Below are 14,247 nucleotides of genomic sequence, written 5' to 3' on the forward strand. Positions count from 1 at the left end.
GAAAAGACCCTTAAGATCATCGAGTAACGTACATGAAATGAGGATGCCAAAAGCTTCTCGTTCAGAGGCTTGAGAATAAGCTTGCGGCTGGTCATGGGATGCTGGGGAATCATGGGCAGTAGAAGTACCAGCGAGAGAAGAGAGCAAAGCCCAAGTATCTAACTCATCTGTGGGCTCCTTGTTATTGATAATGCTCTGAGGAGCGTTTCTAAAGAAGGTGATTGCACTTCAGATGGAAACAGTCACCAGAAAATTACTCTTGCCTGTTCATTTTTTTCTCTAAATGGCTGTGGATACAGCCTGTAGCTGCCTATAACCCATTTTTAATATAAGGTAATTTCTGCTTAAACGATCTCACAGCTCTCAAGGATATGCTAACATTTACCATCATCTATTAAATCTACATAGGAATATTTCATTTCTTCTGTAATAGCACAGCTGACGCTCATGAGAGGTTGCTTAATTATGCCTACATTTTGGAAGATGAAAGCTAAAAATAAATATTGGTACAAATCAAGATTTTACTTGCAGCCATAAAGAGCCGAGAGCAAAGATTCAGCATCTTTAGATGAATATGAACAATCTCGTCCAATATTGGCTTGTTCCTTTCTAATTGCTGATGGGTTTTACCTGATTTGCAAAGATTTAAGAAACAAGGGTTTCTTTGCCTGTGTCATTCCGATGTATTGGTTGGATTTGGCATTGCTGATCTGGTTGATGTAGTGACACAGACTGTTGTGGCTCCTGGCAGGGACACGGCTCTGGTCGGGAGCGCAGGGGAAGACTTCAGACCCTGTCTGACCAGGCTGGGAGGGAGCTGGGAAGAGCCCAAAGCACGTGGATAGAGCAAAGCGACCCCTTCGTGGCACCTGGGAGGAGTCCTCCTGGGTTTGGTCCCTCCATTAATTTCATCACTTATTTTGTCATGTCATCAAGCTGCTGCAGCATGTTAGGCTAAACAGTTTTCCTCTCCTGGACATCACAGGTCACCAGAAATCCCTCATTTGCAAGACACTTACTGTCAAGTTCCTACATATTTCTTACTGAACCAGCAGAGACTCGGAATCACTTGTCCCACAGAGTTTCCCCAGAAAGGGGCAGGGAGGGCCACCGGTCCGTGGCTTGGCAGGGATGGAGGATCTGTCTCTGGAAGCCGGCAGAAGACCTGAGGAACAGCAGGAGGGACTGTGCTGGAGGGACTGGCACCCTTTTGCTGGTCTATCAGTATCTAAGTGCCTCTAGCACACGTACCTGCGCCTGGTGTAACGCGTGATAGGAGATCAAACCCTAGTGAAAGCAGAGATGCAGTTAGATGTTTCTCTTACCAAAGCAAACCCAGGCACATCAGTTACAGATGGGTTAAATCCACGCCACCAGGTATTTTGTTATTATTCTGGTTTACTGGGAGCATAAGAAGGTCAGAATCATTTCTTGGCCAAGAGAGATGTACACGCAGTATTTCGCCAATGGATCGACATTTAGGTGGTGATGGGCATACGGACACGAAACTGGAGAGCACACATCCACCCGCAGTACCTGCGGCCGGCGGGGTGAGGGAGGGAGCTGCCTCTCCCAGTTCTGCAAAAATGCCCAAAGGGAAAGTATCCCCAACCATCTGCCATTGCTCCAGGGCTGAATCACTCGGGAAGCCATCATCTCTCTTGGTGTTGACGTGATGTGTGGTGTTCGAGGCGATCGGAAGGTTTCACGCAAAAGATTGCTTAGGAAACAGGATTTCCTTGCAAGCACATCTGTCCCCCTGGGGCATGCAGATGTGTTGCTGCAGGTTCTGCTCCTCGGTTTACAATTAAAACAGAATAACACTATGGAGGAAGGCAGTTGGTGACTGAGGAGGTGAGACTTGTAGCCAAAGCTTCTCGATTTTGCTGGCACCTGCTATCTTTTTCATATGATGGCACCTAACATCTTCTTTATCTTTTTTCACATGTTCACTGGCCATTTGGGAATGCAGCAGATGGCAGCTATCCTGGAAAAGGACCTCATCTCTGTGCAAGGTCCTCATGGACTGCAGGAGGACCGGCAGCCTCCAGGTCAATGCAGTGGTATAGGTGTGATCACAGACACTCCAGTGTCAAAAAAACCCCCATCCAAAACCAAAATAATGGGTTTCATCCCAGCATTAAAAACTTCCCACATGAACTGTTTTGAATGACTGGAGGGTGGCAATCTAAATATAAACCTAACTTTTGTTAAAAAACTGATTTCAGGCATGTATGTACAGCTTCGGCTGACTTTCCAGAGGAGTCTGTGGGAACATCTGACAGCAAAATTAAGTTCTATGTTTCTTGTGGGAGTTCATTTCCTACAAAAGCCGTAAACGCCTTGTTTCCCTGGCACTCAGGGGTTTAAACCTGTAATCCCAACAGGACATGAACTGTTTTTAATTACCTCCAGCGATGGTATTTCGTCCTTTGAAGGAATCGCTTGGGGAGTGGAGGGGAACAGGGAGGTTTAGTGCAAACGTGAGAGTGTGATTTATTTTTAGAGCCGGTGTTGTGATCAGCTCAGCCACGGAGGTTTTGTCACTGATTTCAGCAGGTCACAAGTTCACACACCGCTTTTGAATTAGTTTGGGAGAACAAAGCAGTGGGAAGGAAACAGGAGGCCGGGGAGCCGGCAGAAAAATAAATGGGGTAAGAGACCAATTAAACTGGACAAAAGCAAAGAGACAAACAGGGAGCATGGTGAGAGCTTTAATGACTTCTGCAGCACAAGTCAAGGGTATTTCAGGTGTAACCTTCTTTGCTCTCTCATTTAAATAGCCTCATTTCTACCAAAATAACTGGTTACATGACTGGGGTGAGCTAGCTTTTAACCTTTATGTAATCTTCCTATATAAATATAATGTTTTTTCCAGATAGGGTATAGGCTTGCAAAGGAGGTGGCGGTGTGTGATCAGATGCCCACCGGAGGTGGAAGGAGAATGAAACTCAGACCCAGGAAAATGCAACAGCAGTCATCCTAATCCAATGAAGTTTGCAGTTCAGACACTGGAACCACTGCAAAAAGTAATAGGCCATTAAACCCCAAATCACACTGCACGAGGTCTAACGAATCATCTGCAACTGCCTCATCACATGCACGGCAGCCCTGGTGCAGGGTTTTATCCAGCACGCTCACTGCTCTCGAAATCAAGGCCACGTCTTCTGCCGTGTCTCGGTTTGCTGGGAGCAGGACAGGGTTGTCAGAGATGCCCATGTGCCTGTGGCGGGGGATGCTGGAAGGGAGGGCAGCCGCTGCGGCACACCGGTGACGTGCCAGCAGACAGCCCGAGCGCCGAGCTGGCACTGGTACGCATCTGTGGTAGGATCCCAGTGATGAACTTGGGAGCTTGAGGTGGCCCCATCATCCCTGTAATGTAAATGCCTTGTAGTGTAGCGTAACGGAAACTGCTACATAAATATATATATTTATTTATGTAATAGATAATAAATGCAGCCCTTAAGCGAGGGCTGGCTCCTGCTGCAGCGAATTGGATTGAGGTGGTTGTTACACTCCTGCCTCTGGGAAGGGTTTTAGGGGGCTGGAGGCAGATGGGTGCCCTGGCTGGGTGATGGCAGCCCTGTGTCTGCTCCCAGAGGTGCCACCGAGGGTCCAAGCGAGCCAGAGGGCAGCATGGATGAGCTTTCCACCAGCAGTAGAAACGAGGGAATCAGCTCCCGGCCAGCCGGCTCTCCTCCCACCTCCTGATACACACCAGGGGTGGATGCTGTCACAGTGGCCTTCCAGCTATGCCAGGATGAGCCACTTGGGAGATCTCGGGAGCAGCTGTGGGAGCTGCTGGTGCTGCCCATCCAGGTGGGTTTTCTCTTCCCCTCATTTGCTTTGCTGCCTTCTTGGAGAGAACAGCTTGGTGCCTTTGAGCTGAATAGCTGGTGGTTCCCCGGGAAGTGATCTATTTGCAAACCAGGAAGGTACCAGAACAGTCACATCAAAATGGAGTGGTGTAGAAAGTGTCACTGTTATTTAAAAAAAAAAAAAAGGTATTTTTTGTAAATATGAACATCAGATGAGTAGTTTTCCCTCTGTACTCTGTGATGGAGAACTCTATGGTTGGAATTCTGAAGAAATGGAAAAATTCTGAGAATTGTAACTTCTATGAAGCATGGAAGCCCCCCATTAGATCCCAGGGGAACTGGTACTTTCAGCATCAGCACCATTGAGGACACCTAGCATCAGTGGACTCAGTGCTAAAGAGCCAAGAGCTTCCCTCTCCCCTTTGCCGCCTGGCCCAGCAGAACTTTTGGTGGCTGCAGCTCTTCAGCCCCAACCCTTCTGCTGGGAAAATAATCCGTAGGCATTCCGGCAGCCAGCCCTCGCAGGTGGTGTGGCTGGCGGGGACACCGCAGCAGCAAGTGCCACCCAGAGCCATGCACCCAGCACCAGCTCCTGCCGGCATTTGTTTCAATGAGCTGAGGACACGGGGATGGCACAATGGCTTGTGGCTGGGTTCATAAGCCGGCGGCGTTTGCACTTAGGGTCCGTGGTATCTAACAAGATTAGCAAGCCTCCATGTTTGGTGCAGTGGCATTTCGCTGTTTGCAGTGGGATTGACTTTTTAAGCGCCTTTCTAGTCAATACTAAAATTTCCAGGATTTATCTCAATAATCTTGACAGATGGATCCTATTGATTTGAATGGTAGCTGGGGAGAGGGGGTATATAGGGAGCTCCTTATAGCTGTTTACAGAGCAAACAGCTTCCATCTGCTCTCTGTTTTACTGTAAACCAAAGGATCAGTCAGCTGCTGACTTTAATAGATGACCATTATTAGAAGCAAGTCGTGCTAATTACTATCCTCCCCAGCTCTGCTCAACTATCCACAGTTTAGTCAGCATCTGGGGGGTGTGGGGTCTCCCCTTACGGCTCTGTGGTCTCCAAGCCATACATTTCAGAGAGGATCTCTCAGCCAGGAGGTGCTTCTGCCTCACCTCCTGCTCCCTGTGCTCAGAAAAGAATACTTGCATACGCATCCCAGGCAACATTTTGTCTCCTGTTTATTTCAAAAGCCTTTGTAATAGCTGAATTGCAACAGTCCGAACATCACCTGGAATTCGACTTCCTCCCAGATGTACAGAATTCATACTCGGTTGTGTATCACAGCATTAAAAACACTCAGGAATGTTCCCCAAAGACCATCAGCAGGTTCTTCCACGGTCTCATTAACTACCAGCTCTGCTCACCCCCCACCAGCACCTGGGTGCAATGCAGCAGCGCGTCAGCCGTCTGTGCCTCCTCGGTCCACAGCCCTGCCTCTGTGAATGAAGGGGTGCCAAGCCCAAAATATCCATCCTTGTTTGCAAACTGTATATAACGTACCAGTAGAAATGTGATCTAAATTGAATTGGGTTTGTATATGGCTTTTAGTCCTCTTCATTCAAAGACCGTATAGCGGAAAAATCCTGAGCTGACACCACAAGCGGGATGGGTGCGTTAAAAGTGCTCACAGTTGTGGTGTGTGTTGGAGGCAAAGCGCCTGTCAACCCAGAACTGAAGCATTTGTCAAAAATTCCACTTGTTTAGATAGATTTCAGTCCTGACATTTATTCCAGTTCAATGTTCTGCTAGGAAGCATCATCTGAAAGAGAATAAAAAAATCTGTGTTTTCTAATCAACGGTTTGCAGGAACTTACGCTTCTTCATCTCAGCTCTTGACTGGGTAAACACAACTGAAATTGTGCTGGGGAAATACATGCAGCTCCTTTTGACTTCTAGCAGGCATTTAAAAGTCATTACATCTATTTAATTAGGCTGTTTACTACCTGCTATTCAACTAAGCCACTCCAGATTCAGGCAAGAGCAGCATTTGCTTCCTAGAACCTACTGGCTCTTTAGGTTATTTAGGTAATTTCTGTATTGTTCGGCTCTTTGGGAGTGCGTCGAGCGATGCCAGGCATGGGGACCTGCCGCAGCTGGTGCTGGCCAGAGGAATAGCATTTTTCCTGACCAGCACTGAGCTGAAATTCATCTGGGTTGTTACGGCAGTCCCTGGCTAACGCCCATATTCACTGGTGACAGTAAAAATCTTGTGTAAGACTTGCTGCCGTCCTCCCGTTCCAGCGCCGGTGATGAGAAATGTCCCTAGCGGGGTGGGAACGGCTGCAGGATCTGGTTTGGGAAGTGCCGGCTGTGGTGGTGCAGCTGTTCGCAGGGCAGTACCCGGCACCCCCACATCCAGCCGATGCTCTCCCGAACCCAGGCTTCTCCCGCAGCCGGGGGAGCAGCCGGCTGCTCCGGGCAGCAGTGGCTCTGCTCACAGCCTTTGCCTGTGAGACCGTTACTGCCTTGTTCAGAATTATTTTCCTTTTCTGATATGCCAGTATTGGAAGGGTGGTGGTGGTGTTTGGTTGCTTTTTTTTTGTCTCTCTCTTTTTTTTTTTTTTTTTTTTTTTTGAAAAACCATGACCATTTGAAGGTCGGCTGTCAAAATAGATTGAACGATCTGCGCAGGAAAATTGGAAATCCTGACATCTTGTGTGTAGGTTGTGAATAATGGGCAACACCCTTTGGATCATTAAAATAGAAAATGATCTATTTTCTGATGGGTTTAGCCCATCAAGAAGGCAGGGGTATGACCGCATTGCTGATGACTTGCACCGCTTTCCTGGCAGTACATTCGCTGGCTGCAGACCAGGGGCTGGTGCTGAGATGGATCCCACGCTGGGGGAGGCTTGGCCGGAGGAGGCAGCCGCAGGGTGCCACGACACTCAGCTCCTCTCCAAAGACCACAGACACCCCAAGGCAGGTCTGTTGTCTGCTGGGAAGTGGAGCAGTATTCATGGTCTCTGAACCATGGGCGTGCTGACACTTGGGGATGGAGGCAACTCCATCCCTGAGTGCTATTCAGACCAAGGCATGTCCTCAAATACAGTTTTCTTTCATTCATTCAGAAGAAAATACCAGCCTTGACTACCCCAGTGCTGTCAGAGCCTTTCCCTCGAAGTGCAGGTGCACTGAGCATTAGAAATGAAGGCTATGGTAATTTTGTGTTGTGTGCCTGAGCTTTGGGGCCCAATTGCATATTTTAGCACTTTCTCTTCAGAACACCACTTCTTTTGTTGCTTCCCTGTACTTGTTGGATAGCAAGACAATTTTTCCTTTTTTTTTTTTTTTTTTTTTTTAATTGATAAAGGTCTTTTAGCAAATATAACCAGACTTGTTAATTGATTCATCTTGCAATATTTGTATCTGCTGTCATCATACAGAAAGCCTAAACAAATTATCTTTTTTATGCGTAAAGTAATGATGAGGATGATGGGAGGGCTGGAGCCCCTCTCCTGTGCAGACAGGCTGAGAGAGTTGGGGTTGCTCAGCCTGGAGCAGAGAAGGTTCCAGGGAGACCTTGCAGCACCTGCCAGTGCCTAATGGAGCCGACAGGAAAGCTGGGGGGGCTTTTGACAAGGGCATGTAGTGATAGGGCAAGGGGGAATGGCTTTAGGCTGAGAGAGGGGAGATTTGGATTAGCTACAAGGAAGAAATTCTTTACCGTGAGGGCGGTGAGACACCAGCCCAGGCTGCCCAGAGACATGGATGCCCCATCCCTGGCAGTGCCCAAGGCCAGGCTGGACGGGGCTTTGGGCAACCTGGGCTGGTGGGAGGGGTCCCTGCCCGTGGCAGGGGGTTGGAACAAGATGATCTTTAAGATCCTTTCCAACCCAAACCATTCTATGATCCTGTGATTCCATGAAAGCAGGATCACAGTGTAACTGCTTTGCCAGTGCAGAGGATGAATGTAAAATGAGTTGGTAACTGCACCTGGGTCCCGAACATGCCAATTTTGGGAACAGACTGGGGTTCAAAGGTGGCCAGAAACAGTCTAGCGCAGGCTACAGCACCTCACCGTGCTTCTCGAGAGTGGCCCAGTATAACACCAGTCAGCTTTTTTTCTTTTTCTTTTGCCTTTCTCTGTTTTTTTTATCTTGATAACCCAAACAGCACAGTTGCCAGCCCTGACTGAAGAGCGGTGCCAGGCATGTATGACACCTAAAGGCAGGGACCGTCCTTAGGAACCATGGTGGGCTGGGGCGATGGCAAACGGTGTCCTGAGGCACAGCAGGGGGAACTGCCCAGTATCACCCATCCAAACTCTTCAACCACCCCTGTAAACTCCCAGCCACCAAACCAACCTGCACAATAGCATCTTTGTGCACCAAGAGCCCGTCAACTAAATTCTGGATGCTGTAGCCGTGTGCCAGTGGTCTTCTTGATAAAAGCGGTTAGTAGAGCTTTATTATTTAGGTTTCTTTGCCTGAATTAGAATTACATTGGCATGCCTTTAGTTTGCAATTGCCAAACAGGTAAAAATATTCAAGTTTTGAAGATCTGTATGTGCAATTGTGTTTGCAGTGATCGTGCAGTCTCTGTTTTAATCCCTTGAGAAGTTCTATTTATAGAAGTGAATGTGCAGTGTAGGGCATTTTCCGAATGGGGTTTCTATCTTTCTGATTTTCATTTAAAAATCTTAAACAAATCAGGTAAAATGGGCAAATAAAATAGGAAGGTCTCTTTACGTAAACCCAGATGTTTAGCATCTTTCACTGAGCTCATGTCAAGGATTTCTGTTGGTAGAAAAAAATATTCAGTCCGTTAATTCCAACCATGATATGTAATTTATACTCATAATTTAGATTTTACAAAACAATTTTAGAAAGAAAAATATTCAGAAAAGTGTCTGGGAACATTTGCTGGATAATTTTCTAGTATTGATATTTCAGCTGTTTGCAATCAATGCTAATGGGAAAGTGATACCAGCCAGAAACCAGCACTGAACTGGTCATTCCTTTTGTAACTCACAGTTAGCGAAGTACAGAAATAAGCAAACACCAAACCCAGTGGAATTAACTGCAGAAGGAAAATTCTTGATTTTTGTAATAGAAAATGATAATGCCAGCTCAGTTAAAGGTATCTACCAAGCTGTGCCCCTTTAAAAAAAAAACCAACCAAACAAACAGGAGTATTTTTGAGCAGATATATTGAAATTCACGTATTTTAAATTGGCTTGAGATTCAGAACTTATATTTTTGCAGAGAGTACACAAGGTGAGCTAAATTCTAGTGAGCTAAAAATGTGTGTATATGTAGAATGACATCACCTTTTATTTCTGTAGTGTCTACACCCCCCACCCTGCCCCAAACCCATTTTTCCGATGTTGTGCTTTCAGATACTGAGGTTTTACAATAATATTGGAACTGAACTCTTGCAGTCTGTACAGCCCATGGATATTACTAGAAGCGAAAATTTTACGGACGTAATTTTACTTGCAGGGGATAAAACTGATTCACAAAACTTAGGATTAGGTGAGCTAATTAGGTGACAGCGTTTGCCTCCCGAACGAAGCGCAGGTGGCCCCTCGCTCTGCCCCCCCTGTACCTCGCGAGATGCTTTATGTGCCTGACGAGGTGGCGGAGCCTGGAACGCAACGGGAGCTCCTTGGGGCTGTGCCAGCCTCCGTGCCCTGTGGCGGGGCAGAACGCACGTGTACGGAGAGCAAGGCAGGTCTGTGGTTTCCTGCGGGATCTGCTGGAGAACACTTGTGAGCCTCTCCTTCTCCCACACCTTTCGTTCCTGGGTAACGGTACACTTGCTGTACCTTGAGAAAAACCTGATTTGGGGTTGTCTCGTGCTAAATTTCCAAACCATTGGGTACTCCGCTATACGCTGTATCCATATTTACTGTCTCTTTCCTTTCCCAAGGAAAAGACTAAACACAGCAGATAGGAAAGCTGCAGGTTTGCAGCCCCACTTCAAAGTGAAATAACACCATTGTGGCTCCTGAGAGTTGAAAGCTTGGATTTGATCCTAGACCTCTTTTTGGCTATGCAGTATTTAGGGCAACTGCATTTTTTTTTCCTTTTTTTTTCCTCTTGTGGTTTAAAGGTCTATTCCAATTAAAGGGTGGATGTTACTCATTTAATAAACAAAAAGAGTAAGACAAAAGGCATGCATCTTTATTGGTAGCTCTATTCAGGCTGTGGCCATGTAAAACTGAAGTAGTCCTTCCTCTGTGCCATTGCTACACAACGTATTTATAACGCGTGATGAACCACTCACTGTGCATACACTAATATGCATAGCCTATGCATCAAATCTCAGTGGAACTGGTTGTATCTTCCTGCATTTTCTGCAATGTAATGCTTCTGTTTTCCTAGCAGGAGTATTCGTGAAAGCAAAACAGGATCTCAAATACGGGCGTATTCATAAAAAAGAAATTGCATACTGGTTATAGAATGTGCGACGCAGGCTTCATTAGTTATTTTGTGTGAGTCGAGTGTTAATATGCCCTAATTGAATTTATTATGTAACGTAACATTTATTGTATTATTTGAATATAACATTGAAAACGTGTGTTGGTTTGGAAAGGCACATTAGTAACCCAATTAGAGCAGAAGCCATAGCCATAGATTTGCCAGCAATCAGCAAAGTATGATTTTGTTTACATTAGCTCTGAACATTCACTGTAATAATTAGTCACTGAATATTTTTCAAGTTAAAGGTTAGAAAACACAAAAAAGTGAGAATGGTCTCATTGGTACACCTAATTTCCATATAATTATAAAGTCATCCCACACAGGCAATCAGGTTTATACCAAGCCCACATGCCTGGCCGTGTGACCTCCACTGCTGCTGAAGCCCTCCTCTCAGGAGCAAGTCAAGGAGATACAGGTCAATGGTCATTGTATACCCAGGTATTCAAGCGCAGAAAGGTGGGGAGGGTGAGAGACTAAGGGCACGGGCAGCATCGCGGCGCATCCCTGGGTACCTGAGCATGGCACGGGGCAATCACCGGCAGCTTTAGTGTGACTTGCATTTCTCCTGTCTTCCACCAACACTCTTTGCTGCAATTAGATCTGGCAACTGGGTTATCAATTAGCACGTTATGTGTCAAAGAGCACAAATATCCCTTATAACAGACCTTCTTTTTCCCATTTTCAGTTGTGCCTACTCCTGCACGGCCCCAGCCACCACCTAAAGAACCTGTGTACGCCTTGCTAGCGGTAGTGGGAGTTACTGTGCATTGCTGCTTCTGCAGGGAGGCCGGCAAACTGCAGCCTCGTCCTTCAGAAATTTCCATCTGCGGCTGAGGTCAACGAGATTGCTTCTCTGAACATCCGTATTGCCTGACGGGCATCCTTCACATTGCAAGTAAACAAAAAGCAACCTGACTTTTTTACACAAAGCGAGACGCGTGGCTGCAGATGGGCAGTAACCGAAGAGACTCAGGCGACATCTCAGCGTGACTCCAAACTTTGTCCAGGACACACACAGGGAAGACAAACCCCAAGAAGTAAATGTAGTGGCAAGTCGCACAAATGCTACAGGTTTCACCAGAAACTTCCTCGTAACTGCTCTGCTCTCAGCTCCAGGGGAGAGCAAAGACACCGCTTGAATTTGGTTATTGTCCCTTATTAATTTTCACTGACAATTTTTAATTCTCATCTGCCAAGGTGTTGGCACGCAGGCCAGGTGAATGTGGCACCTCCTCCCTTCTTGCTGGGGGTCCGGGCAGCTCACACCTTTGCAATCCTTGCTGTCCCCAGGGGCTGGCTCACAGGGGTCTTGCCGCCTTCTGCCACTCCTGAACGCCCCTCTCGGGCTCAGGCAGCTGAGGGCCACTTTGGGGCTGGGGGCTGAGCTCCCTGCCCGGCTGCTCAGCTGGGACACCTGGGTCTGGGCCAGCTGGGAGCCACCACTGCTGGTTTGCAGGGTGGTGCGAAGGGGGTTCTATCAGGGAAGATGAACTCTTAAATCCTAAATTAATTGCATTCTTTCCAGGCTGCCCAAAAATAAAACCTGGAAACATGCCCCCCCGCCCTTTAATAAATGTAATACAGCTCCGAAGTTACCTAAAAAGAAAGTGCAATCTAGTGCAGTGTGCTTTCACCGTCCTGCTCTATTCCTTCAGTTTCCTTCTGATTTCTTGTGCTTCAGCCCGTGGCTGGGTATGCAGGTATCTGCTTTACCTGCAAAAATGAAATACCAGGAGGAACCGCGCTTGGTGCAGCTGGTGCGTGTTTAGGGTTTAATTCACAGAAGGAGCAGGCTGCCCTGGGGGTGCAGGATTGGACCATGCACAATAAAAGGAAGGAGTTCGGTGCCCAAGCCTGTCAAGTTTAAGGAGTTGTCCTAAAGAAAAGATAAAGAAAGAGCAGGAAGGACTAGGAAGGGCTGCTCTCAAACCTCCTGTGTCCTCCTGGCTCGGTGCTCATGCAGGTGGGTGACGGGTGCCCAGGCAGTGCAAGCAGGCAGACGAGCAGAGGTTTGCAGCCTGGCTGCCATGCATCCTTGAAAAATGACTTCGGCTCCTGAATACGAGGGAACTGTAAAGCCAGCTCTTGGCAGATGCTCCCCAGTGAGACCCAGCTCAGTAACTGCTCTGAACCGTCACACACGGGCCTTACTGAGCCAGAGGGGTCTGGGGATTTTTAGGGGGCTGGTACAAGCCGAGGGTGTCCCCGTGGTCGAGCTGTGTCAGCTTCTGTGGACATGTGTGCTGCGAGAAAGAGGGGCACTGGCAGACAACTGGGCATGCACTTTATATGCCTCTGAGGCCAAGGAGCAGCAGAACGGAGTCTCTCAAGGATCTTGGGAGTAAAGAAACATTAGACCTAATTGCACAGAGAAGCCATCAGATACCCAAATCCCTTTAGGGAACCCAGCTCTAGGAGCTAACCCAGCTCCCTCCGGAGTCAACAGGTCCTGGCACTGGCACCACTGTGACCAGCACCACCAAAAAGGCTCGGAAATTTTTAAGCTGTTATTACAACAGACGGCGTGTCTGCCTGTGACTGGACTCAGAAGCTAAGTACAGAAAGAGCAGAGGAGGTATGTACCATTTCCTATGACTTCACTGTGTTTCCCAGGCAGGAACAGGTCGTTTGAAAATGATTTGCAAACATGTATATATAATTATAGGTGTAATATTTAATACCTATGATTATAATCATAGATATAATATTTATCCCTTAACTTACTGAAAAAAAAATATCCCTTAACTTCCAAATTTGTTACCATAAAAATATAGTTCTTGAGCTCACAGGACGTTAATGCATTTGAACACATTTTTATGAGTAAAGTAATAAACCTAAGTAATTCTGCCGTGGCTTGGGCTCCCATCTATTCAGACTCCAAAGTCCTTCGGGACAGAGCCCGTCTGCCTTGATTTATGCAGCACTTCACACAGCGGGGTCCATTCCAATGAGTAATATTCATGGCAATTTTTTGAAAAAAATTCTTGGCAAAACCCTAGTCATAGGGATGGCCAATGTACTGAGACACAACCCTAAGAGAGGTCTAGCTGCAAAAAGAGAGCAGTGCCCCACTCACCTTCAAGGAAACACATAAATCATCGCAGTTAGAATTACCCTCGGGAGTTATCCCAAGGGAAAAGAACAAATTTTCATTCTTTCGGTTCCTTGCCTTGGCTGTTTCTGAAGGTGCCCCCTGCGTCTCTGGAAGGTGCTTTCCCAAACTGGGTCTTTGCAGGCAACCTTTGAATCTTTCCCGGACCACCACCTGCCCCTACACATCCTGCTTCAATCTGTCCTTCAGTGGACTTCAGAATAGCATCCCCAAACACCGTGCCCTCCGCCTGCTTCTTTAGAGGGCTGCTCCAAGGTGGCAGCTGAGATGGAGCAGGTAGCAGACACACAGACCTTAGGGAGTCTCTGCCACCAAGGAAGCTCCTGCCAGATGAACGTCTCCTGAACACGGTCTCTGCCATACCACCTACTCTTAAGTATGAGTCTGTATCACCTAGAAACAACATAAACATCATTGCATGTTTTGGCTAAATGCATCACGATAAAAGCTGTGACTACGTGTATAGCATGATACAGATCCGTGTGTGATGGTTTATTTGCTGCCCTTATTCCTTCTCCTTCAGGCAAAAGATACCATCGCTGCCGTACTTCGGCTGGCAGGCTCAAGTGTGCCAATCAAAAGTTTGTTTTCCAAGGTTAAATTCCAAAATGTTTTGCACAACTACAACTCTAAAGGAAAGCAAAAATTATGGATGCCCCAAAACCATGCAAAACAAAGTAAAGTAAACAACAGAATAAAACAGCTATATGAAACTTCATGTAAATACTTTCAAACATTTCTAATATTCCAAGTTTGTTTTCATCAGCTTTTTCAATTTATTCAGCCATCAACCCTAGTACTCATGGTCTTGCCCTTAATTTCCCAAGCAGTTTTCAAGAGCAGGCCATTGTGGCTTCTCAGACTTTATG

This window comes from Falco rusticolus, chromosome 12 (genome assembly GCF_015220075.1).
Source record: "Falco rusticolus isolate bFalRus1 chromosome 12, bFalRus1.pri, whole genome shotgun sequence".
NCBI lineage: Eukaryota > Metazoa > Chordata > Aves > Falconiformes > Falconidae > Falco > Falco rusticolus.